Source organism: Lolium rigidum, chromosome 3 (assembly GCF_022539505.1).
Source record: "Lolium rigidum isolate FL_2022 chromosome 3, APGP_CSIRO_Lrig_0.1, whole genome shotgun sequence".
Taxonomy (NCBI): Eukaryota; Viridiplantae; Streptophyta; class Magnoliopsida; order Poales; family Poaceae; genus Lolium; species Lolium rigidum.
Genome location: NC_061510.1, coordinates 356,487,685 through 356,498,755, shown reverse-complemented (window position 1 = coordinate 356,498,755; position 11,071 = coordinate 356,487,685).

Genomic DNA, 11,071 nt, shown 5'->3' with positions numbered 1-11,071 from the left:
TCGTTCACTGGACAGCGAGGGACTGGCGTGGTTCTGCGCCGGAGATGCAGATCGGCGTTGTTGTGTCGTCAAGCACCCGTTGACGGAACGCCGACCGGGGAAAGGGGGCCCTTCTGCAAAGTATTTGTGTTGACCAACAATGTATGAGGCACATATTCTATTTTGTCATTCCATTTGCTTTGAGATTTTCAAAATGCCGATGATTAAAATGTTTGGTCACCGTACACTCGGGGTGGCGTAAGTGAGCTCGGTAAGATAGCACAAATATCAATCTCTTGTGCATCCTACCCGGCCTCGCTTACACCATCCCTAAATGTTAATATTTGTGTTGACCAACAATGTATGAGGCACTTATTCCATTTTGTCATTCCATTTGCTTTGAGATTTTCAAAATGCCGATGATTAAAATGCTTGGTCACCGTACACTCGGGGCGGTGTTAGTGAGCCTCGTGTGATTGCACAAATATCAATCTCTTGTGCATCCTACCTGGCTCGCTAACTCCGTCCCGGAATGTTAATATTTGTTTCGACCAACAAAGTATGAGGCCCTTGTCATTCCATTTGCTTTGGTATTTTCAAAATGCCGATGATTAAAATGTTGGTCACCGTACACTTGGGGGTGGCGTAAGTGAGCCCGGTAAGATAGCACAAATATCAATCTCTTGTGCATCGGACTTGGTCTCACTTACGCCATCCCTAAATGTTAATATTTGTGTTGACCAACAATGTATGAGGCACTTATTCCATTTTGTCATTCCATTTGCTTTGACATTTTCAAAATGCCGATGATTAAAATGTTTGGTCACCGTACACTCGGGGCGGCGTAAGTGAGCTCGGTAAGATAGCACAAATATCAATCTCTTGTGCATCGGACTTGGTCTCACTTACACCGTCCCTGAATGTTAATATTTGTGTTGACCAACAATGTATGAGGCATTTATTCCATTTTCTCTTGTGCATCGGACTTGTTGGTCTCACTTTCTTCCATTTTCATCATAGTAGGAACTGGATGAAGGACCCCGATGCAAGCGAGCCTGGTGGGTAGAGATGACGGAGCAAAGGAGGAACCGGATGAAGACTACTTTGTATCTCGAAATTGTGAATTTTGTATGAATTAAGAGTTGTATGCAAAACATTTGACACTTGCCACTATATATGTATCTCGATCGGGCTCTAAGTAATGTGATGATGATGTCTATGTTATATCTGTGCAATGTACATGATATTTATATTATATCTGAATGTTGCTGTATATAACCTGTGTATCTATGTATCTGTATTGCTGTCTATGTATAGCAGGCAGCACAAAATCGTGTATAATACAAGCAAATTCTGTGGCGCACTAAAAACCAATTCTGTGGCGCACGCTTTTCACGTGGCGCACCTAAGAACACGTGCGCCACGAAACCTTAATTCTGTGGCGCATGAGCAGGTGCGCCACAGAAACCTTATTTTTGTGGCGACGTTTCTGTGGCGCACCTCCCATGCGCCACAGAATCCATTTTTCGTGCGCCACTGATGAGGCTTTTCCTACTAGTGTTTTTACTGTGTCTGGTCAACACAGGATCTCAGCCCTCCATTTCTGGCAGTAGAGCGCGCTAGCGAAAGCCATGCACTGGCCGTTGTCTACCCGCATCTGGCTGCATTTGGGTCCTACGGTCCGGTGGGTCCGCACATCAGTCTCTATGGCTCGTTTCGGGGGTGACGAGCTGGCGTGCAAAAATATCTTCACCCCGCGGAAAAGGTGCAACCAAAACCCTACCTCACCCAATCCCTCGCACCCACCTCCTCCCCAATCCCCTCTTTGGCATGGCAGCGGCGGCGGCGCCGAGCACGCTCCTGGGCAACAGAGCGGAGCACGCGCCTGGGCGACCACAAGCGCGCGCCTGAAGACGGCGGCGGCGAAGGCGCGCTTGGCGACAGCGGCCGCGAGCGCCACGCCTGGGCGATGATGGCGAGCGCGAGAGCGCGCCTGGGCGACGGCAGCGACTGCGGCGGCGAGCGCGCACCTGGAGATGGCGGCGGCGAGCGCGTGCCTGGAAACGGCGGCGGCATGCATGTGCCTGGGCCAGCGCGCGACTGGAGCGCACGTTGGAGGAGGAGGAGGCAGAGGATGAGGCAGCCGCCTTGGGCCAAGGATGAGGCAGCCGGCGCCTGGAGCTCCGCCCTCCTCCCACGACGGCGAGGGCGGACAAGACACATCTGGAGGTGGTGCGGCTCGGGAAGACGTGCGAGTGAACCAGCAGTGCCTCGAGCTCCACCTCAACTTACCACCTCGTGCACTCGCAGCTCCGCCTCGAGCTCCACCTCAACCTTGCGTCCCTGAGATCCGCCTTGAGCTCCACCTCGATCTTGCGTCGTCATCCTGCCGGGAGCACAGCTATTCCCGTCGCTGGTGGTGTAAGCTGAGAGAAAGAGCATGAGGCATCGATCTTCACCTCTTCCATCCCCAGCTGTGGAGGCCCAAGATCCACAACCTCCAGCCCTGGGCGTCCTCCTCCCTTACATGGTCACAGGTCACTGAGGATGATGAGATGCAGCGGAACGGCTTGCTCTCCTACACATCTTCATTCAGGTCTCTCTCTCTCCCCCATCCTCCTCTCTGTCTACCTAGATCCCCTTCATGAACCAGCTTGGGAATAAGCAATATAATGATGTTTATATATTTTGGTATTTCCTCTGTAGAGATGGACGGATTTGGGTATTTCCTATGTAGAGATGGACGGATGGTTCCATGTGCACTGTAAGATCATCCTCCTTTTGTTCATGGCAGCCTGCGAGCTTTCTCCATCTCTGTTCTATAGCACATATTTGTTGGATGCTGCTAACAAATCGATGATTGATTGTTCTGTCTAGATGTGCTTCTAAGAAGAGATGTGGAGGGCCAGTTTGTTCCTATAATTCTTTCACTACAACTGATGTCGGGATTGGTATTCTTGCAATCTTACCTGAAGGGACTGCACGTACATGGTTTCAGGCTTTCAAATTTTGGATGCATAGGGAGAATCTCAGAATTATTTGCTATGGTAATAATTGTTATATTGAGATAACAAAAATGATCTTTTAGCTTACACACAATAGATATTAAAGTATCACTTTGACTGGCTGTTTTTGCTTCTATTGCACTACAAATAGTACAGTCAGGTATACCAATTTAGACTATTCATCTATATTGAAAGTTATGATTTCATATTTCAGAGATTAGATGAGATTGAGTATGAGGAAAGGGTTCATGTTGATCCCTAGAGCTATGAAGTGTTCTCTTTCATTTCCTGGTCAGATTGTTGGATGTCAAGTAATATAGCTACTGTATTCCTTTGCTTTGGTAAAATTCAGCTAGGATATCTCTGAAATAATTCAGCTAGGAACATATCTTATATGTTATTTTTCTTATGTTTGGATATCTCTGAAGTCGCATGTTGTTTCTCATCACCAGGCCAAGGATAGGTGGGTGGCTATGGGTTTGTTCCTCTCCTCTGTTGAGTGCGTCTTCCTGGCTCAATCATGTTACTGTGATGTCAATATGTTCAGGGGACTCTTCATGTTTGGTTCTGGGGACTCATCATGGTATCTTCAGGGAAAAGGTTTAGAAATCCATTAAAACTGAATCTTAGGTGAGTTCTCAGTTTCAAGGTTCATAGCTACTATTTGAAGTTATCTGTTAATTCCTCTTATTTATCATGTTTATCTGTCCTGGTTTTCAAGGCATCTTTTCTGATTTATATTAGCGACATGGGAAAGAAATAACTAATTCACACTCTTCTACTATTGCAGAGTCGCTTTAAGAACTATTTTAATGTTAGAAAGAATTAACTAATTCATTTTTATTCTACCATTGCAGGTTTGCTTCAAAGACTATTTTCACCAAATCAACAATAGGGGATTTTTTTAACCTCCCCTTGCAAGATTTTCAATATGGTTCTACTTGTTTCCACATGAAGATTATTACTTAATGAAATATACCATTTATTATGTACAAAGATCGATTGACATCAACTCTCCGATGTACGGGGATGCACAACAGCTTACAAGCTTTATAGGTATGCACAACAACCTTCGGATCAAACATCTCAAGCTGTACTCGTCAAAAATGGCATGCCTCCTATTATGTTTTTGAACTGGTTGATCCGAAGGGAACGACTAATCCAAGAATGGCTTGAGGATAGAGCTCTTAGGACGCATCCAAGCCGTCTCTTTGCGAGTACAACTAAGGTATTTACATTGTTGGATGCAAGCTCGATCAAACGGCTAGAAAGCGACTCTAACAAGTATTTGAGGAATTACGTTAGAATTTAACATATTTAGAGCTCAAACAACAATTATGCTTAATTTCTTTCCACCTAAATGAACAAGCGAGGGCAGTTTCTACCAACTTAATAAGAGATCAGATTTAGATGAATATTAGATTTTGGCTGAAATGTTATTTCTATGCTATAGTTGTTTGAGAAGTAATTCTTTCCTGGTTTTCTCTGCATTATAAAATCAAGAAGTTAATTCAAGAATGCCCTATTTCAAAGAGCCTTGTTCAGGAGTTGCCTCCTCTGGTTGGGTCCGAAGATATTGGTTCAGCTACTGTTGATCCGGATCAGCCACCTGCCTTGCCGAATGATAAAAGGTAGCTTCTGTTCTTAGTGGGAACAGTCTGATGCATAGGCATGTGTCGTAAATATTTATGTCCTATCATGACTGAAGTTTTATGTAAAATGTTTTGTAGGCATTGCTGTTGTCATATTCAAGCGCACCTTTTCTTTCGGCCTACTAATATAAAGAAAGTTTCTACTACTGACACTAGAAGCGTGTAATGCTAGATTAAAGATAACTCATGTTTGATACTCGTCGGATTTTTTTTTCATTTTTCTAGGTTATAATCTGAATGTTCATGCATCAATAAGCATTTTATATCATGAAGCACTCCAAGAGGTCTCTGTTTTCTTTATGGATGTTGTTCTTTGCTAAATTTAGCAGATATATATATGCTTTAAAATGTGGATGCGATTGGATTTCTACCTACAAGAGTCTAAAAAATAAAATGATATATAAACAATATTGCATAGGACATATTATGCAAAGAGACACGCATATGTATATCAGGCTGATATGTAAATTATGTTGTATAGGAAGATGGATACAGTATGTAAGCTATTTCCTCACTAATTTGTTGCTATTTCTTTCTTAAACATCGAACTGATTTTTAAATAAACCGATTCAGCAAAAAAACATAATTTTGTATCTTATCATTTGAAGAACTGTTTTATTATATAATGGCCAGGTTGGATGTAGGTCAGGGCCTATTAACTAGGGGAGAAAATCTTACCATTTCCCGTAATTGGACTTTTTATTTCATATCTTCCTTTCTATGTGACCTATATAACTCGACCACATAAAATAAATTTACGTACGAAAAGTCAGTTCGTAGGCAATTAACCATGTAGTTATTATATATGTCATACATGTATTAGCTTCTGCGTTAGATGATCTTTATTTAATTGCATATGAAATTGTTAAGCTGACAAAAAATGAGATTACTTTTACTTTAATTTGTGCTATGGTTGTTTTTTATTCAGATTATATATATTGGCAACATTTCTATTGGGAATCCCTTGCTCTTTTATCAATTAGTATGCAGCGTGGTATGGTCATGCTCATAGGGCACCAGAACTTCAGGTTCTTGTACTACTTTCCCCTGCAGACTTGTTTAATAACTTCCATTTGTTTATTTTTTACTCAGTTCTTATGTTCAAATTTCAGCATTTGATTACCAACTTATATTCCAATTGGCATGTTCCATCAGTATTTGCCTTCTTTACCTTCTGCACAATTAATAAGGTACAATGATTATAAAAGTGGATGCGAAGTACTGCGACATTAAAAATGAACTCTGTGAAGCTGAAAGGTTTTTCCATTATAATGTGCTTCAGTGCTTTTAAAATTGTCAATATTTCTACATAGCTTCCTGTCTAGCAAAATGTCTAGGCAGCCAGGGTTCGAGACTCACCACCTATCTTAATAACATGGGTTCCTCTCCCTGTTTTTTTTGGTCTTTCAAAAAAAGGAAGTCAATCATGAGCAAGTTCTTGATAAAAGATAGCTTGTCATTCAGGTGTGTTTATGTACTATCATTCCTAAGGCCTGGTTTGGTTATAAGAAGCAGCTCCACAATTGGTTAATACAAACCGTTCCTCAACAGGAACAGTGAACCAGAAGTAGTATATGGCATACTGCAATTCTTGTCATGTGCAGGTGATGAAAAGAGGATCTATTCTATTTTGACTAAACTGCAGTTTGCACCAACTGCCAAGTATTAATCCGCCCTGATGGATCTTATGTACGAACCTGGAGGGACAGGGTCTTAATATCAGCAACGTCCAGTGAGTCATGTTGATGTACTACCAGAAAAAAAAGATCAATCAATACCTTAATATTGTAGAGTTTTTCTCAGTTTATTGTTAAATGCATTACAAAATGATCATCACTACGTTTTCGTAAGCATACGAAAATCATTATCATTTTTCTACTTATACACGAGCCTCACGGGATCGTGCGCCAAGGCACACATCTAAATCTAACTGTTTGCAATCTTGCAATCTCTTTTGACTAACAATGAACGTGTTTTCTTTTTGTTTGGTTCAGCTAGGCATCAAGACCAAGAAAGTTTGAGGAAGAAGAGGTACATGTCCCTGCGACTTACAAATGTTTTTGCCAAAGAGGGCACTGATAAGATGTGAAGTTTTCATGTGCTTTTGTGATGCAGTTTTTGTTTGCTAGAGACTTTGCCACTTCAGCTGCTATTTAAACCTTTTTGGCCAAGGGAATATCATGAAAATATGTGCAAGTAAGGGATTCATCTTCTTTTTTATATCCTCTACATTAGTGCAACTTTCAAATGATAATGTCGAGGAGAGCCATTAACATGAATTTGTTTCTAGAACTTAAATAATAGTTAAATCTTGGATGAATGTTTAAGGACGGAGATTTATGGCTGTTCTGGTGGGAAAGGGAAACACAACTTCTAGATGATAATGTGGTGGAGAGTTGTAGTATTTCTCTGAATCCACGGAGCATTTGGTCCCATTTTTTTAGTTGACTGTTAATATTTCAGTCTGGACCTATTTTTCTTTTCTTTCTTGGAGAACATCTTTTTGTTTATCTAAAAATATTTCAGTGATTCCTATGCATCATTCACCATTTACCATGGGTTGGTCATGTTTTAATGGTTCTATATTAATTTTTTTGGTCTCTGCGTTTTCACGCGTAGTCACGCCGAGTTGTGGTTTGATTGTGATTAATAGTTAAATATGTGATGTCAGCTTTTATTTAGATGCATTATTTTCAGCTATGCTTTTGTGTGTGCTACACAAGAGATTCTGCTACTCCCTTCTCATGTTGGCATTAGTAGTTTCAGCTATGTCAGATTAGATGTTGGCCCAGTTAAGGTTGATTTGCAAATGTTGACAGCTCCTTCCCTGACGATGGTGTTGGAACGATCCGCGACCACCTGGGTTGTGTTACCGTCGCAGCTAGGACAGTTTGGCCTCGCTGCACCAGCGTGAAAGAAGTTGATGCTGTAGCTCTCTTTGAATGGTCGTGAAATAGATAACCGTGCTGACAATTTTTTGAGTTGGATTTTGCCGCTGTCATCTAGGACCAGGTCAAAGAAGCCCTGCCGCCCTTAAAGATTTCATTAAGATTTTAGTTTCTATTCTACTTTTATTCAAAACTGGAACTGTATCTTTGCTAAAATAAATCAAAATGAAATTACTCACGAGTGTGCGCTGCCCAGTGTGGCTTATAGGTAATGGGACAGTCTGGAACAATGTTTTAGACTGTAACTCTATGAATAAAAGCTTTAGCCCTAAAAAATCCGTGTTGGGGTTAGATTGTACAATACTTTGGCCATAGCTATTCTTTACTGAAGGTACAATCAGGATAAACAATTAGAATGATGCATTTCTAACTTTGAAGTTGAAATTTAGATGATGGTTTCCTGCACACAAGTTTAATTTTTTCGTTCGTTATTAATTTCTTCAGCATATCACTCACCTTTGTACTTTTTGTTGTTGTTGTTGAAACAAGTGTGATACTCCATTCTGAACTTCGACTCTGCATTTACGCTTGAAGTATTGATTCATCCTTTGTCCTTTGAAACTTCACAAAAGTTTGCTTCTTTGTTAGTTCTGCCATTTTGGTGGAGAATTCTTTTTGCGACCTTGGGCATTGTTGGAGGCAAGCAAAGAAAAATATACTGAAATATGTTTGGTTCACCTTCTAATGAAGTTCCTTTGTATATAGCTTTAAGTACGCGCACAATGTATGGTACTATTGTATTTGGGTTATTTTTCTTTGTCACCATTCAGGATGTATAATCACAGATTGATATGACCCAACTGATCAGGTTAATCACCGTAGTGCATGAAACCATTTACCAAAGGTAATTCACACCGTTCATTACTATGGAAATGGTTGCCGGTGCGTATATGGTCATCATTCAAAGTTGTGGGCTATTAAATCCCTTGTTTCTTTCCGTCTACAAATAGGACCTGCCGATACACTACTGGATTTTATGACTTGTCCAATTTGAACATTCATGGTTTCAATCTACTCCTTGGTATCACGGCGATAACATTTTCTAAAGCAGAACAAACGATAAATGACCTGTTTTCCACGCACTATACTGTGTAATATATTCCCCTATACTTTTAATATGCTTATTTTCTGAATAATAATGACTATGCATCAATGCTTGACATAGCGTTTTACCATCTGTGCTGAAGACGGGTCGCGGGGCAAAGCCGCGCTCCAAAATCCAGAACTAGAAAACAAGTAAGTCCCTATTAGGTACATGTTTCATGTGTCCAAGGTCTCTAAAAGAGCATGCTGCGACAATGCCTATAAGCTTATGTAGATGTTGCTTCTGTTGTCCCTTTCTTCTTATGTTGGTCTTGACTCTTACAGAACCGCAGAGTGTTAGTTATTATAATGTATACTGCTATTTTTCTAATTAAATATAAGTGTCTGCTTCTCTGTTTGTAATTTTGTGTGCTTTATCATAATTGTATTCTATGTACTTTGTTTTGTAAATCCTAAAAGAAATTATTATTTTTATATAACTAGCAAGGTGGCCCTCGCAAATGCGAGGGCATCATTTTTAGTTTAACCGAAATATGTAGAAGCTAATTAATATGTTGATCTAGTGACTGTTTAGTTCCTATTACCAATTGTAAACATTAAATTTCTACTTTATTAAAAGAAAAAAATAACATTTTACATGAGGCTTGGAATTTCTCACTTTGTGTGTGATGAGCCAAAAAAATCTGGTATGCTAAACTTCATCTCTTCAAATTTATGGATATTTTATTTGATTATAAAGAAATATACTTAAATCCTGGTATAACTCTTATGTATATTTAACTAACAAAATAAAAAAAATCATCAAGTATGGATATGGATGCTTATTGGCACTATTCTAGAAGTGCTTCCATTCCGGCTTCTTGAATTGAAATAGACGGGAACGTTGCTGCTACACGACTCGTACGGCACGGACGTCCCTAGGAACTTTTTTCCTTGAGACTCTGCTCTTGGACGCTCACCTTTCACATCTGGATGGTCGGAGGTTTGGGGCAATGTACTAAGCCATGCATCTTGGCCACAACCCCGCTGGAACATGCAAGTAAAGGCAAGCGAAGAAATTTTGATCATAGGTACTTGGGTGTCTCGACGTACCGCTGATCGCCATAAAAACACGGTTACACCACGGGACCATGCAAGAAAAGGCAAATGAAGAAATTTCCATGGTAGATACTCAGAGTGTATCGATGATTGCCGCTGTTGTTATTCCCTCATACATGAGTAAAATCTTATCCCTTTTTAATCTATGCATCTCAACAATTTATTTTATGTCACCTCAAAAACACAATTGCTAATTCTGGGGTTGACATGGATACACAGTTTTATAATATCAACATGTTAGAGCATACCTAAATACACCAATAAGTGACAACGGAACTTGCCAGGACATAAATTTTATCTTACATGTTAGACATATTATGTAGCGACATTGGATTTGGTGCACCTAGGTCCTAGGCACACTATTGCCCTCTTTTTGAAAAAAACGAAAACTGTACTTTTGAGTTTCAAAAATTTCAAAAACAAATATTTCAGGAATACGTATGCATGATCCGTATATTCGTACGAGTTTTCGGTAGGAAACTCGTTCTGTTTGGAGCTCTAAAAAAACAGATTTCTGACATTATATAGAACTAATATACGTTAGTTTTATTAGAAAAAATTTCCTTGTTCTATTTCCTAAAATACAATGTATTTTGGAACGAAATTTCTGGTATATATTTTGGATGCATATATCTAGCGATATCTTTCTCCGCAAATTTTTTGAAGAGTCAGAAATATGATTTTGTTTTTTTTAAAAGAGCTCTCTGCTGCCTAGGCACACCGATCAGTTTTTGCTTTGATATGATGAGGTTATCAGGATATTCACTATAGCTTATAGGAGCATTTGTTCTCGTTGTGTGAATCTACATTTTGAAGTGTCAGTAATTCTAAAATAAATTTTCTATGTACATTTACACATTTTATGTTCGTATATAAGTTTTTAAAAAAACTAAAAAATAATGTGGCTCTTGTAAAAAAGACAAATTTTGATGCTATAACATGACTACGTACAAACCATTTTTTTCTTTTTTTTGTACACGCCTCATAAAATATTGTTTCTCCATGAAAACTTGTGCACTAACATAGAATGTCACGATGTACACCAAAAACTTTATGTCAGAATTTTTTGACATTTGTAAAATTGCTTTTTAATTATTTGTGATGAAAGCATTTGCTTCTATGAGCCAAAACACCGCCTCCGAGGTTATCTGGTTAGTCAACGTAATACAATTAGTGCTTTTTAAATTTTGGAATAAAATACTTCTTTGATCAGGAACGCCAGTGTTTTAAAGAGAAAGATTAGCACGCACATTTTTTTTTTAGGAAGCCCACACCTAACACATCAGGTTGGATTAGAATCCTAGAAGGACACGGTTTGGTCACCCCTAAAAGCAGATGTGCATTA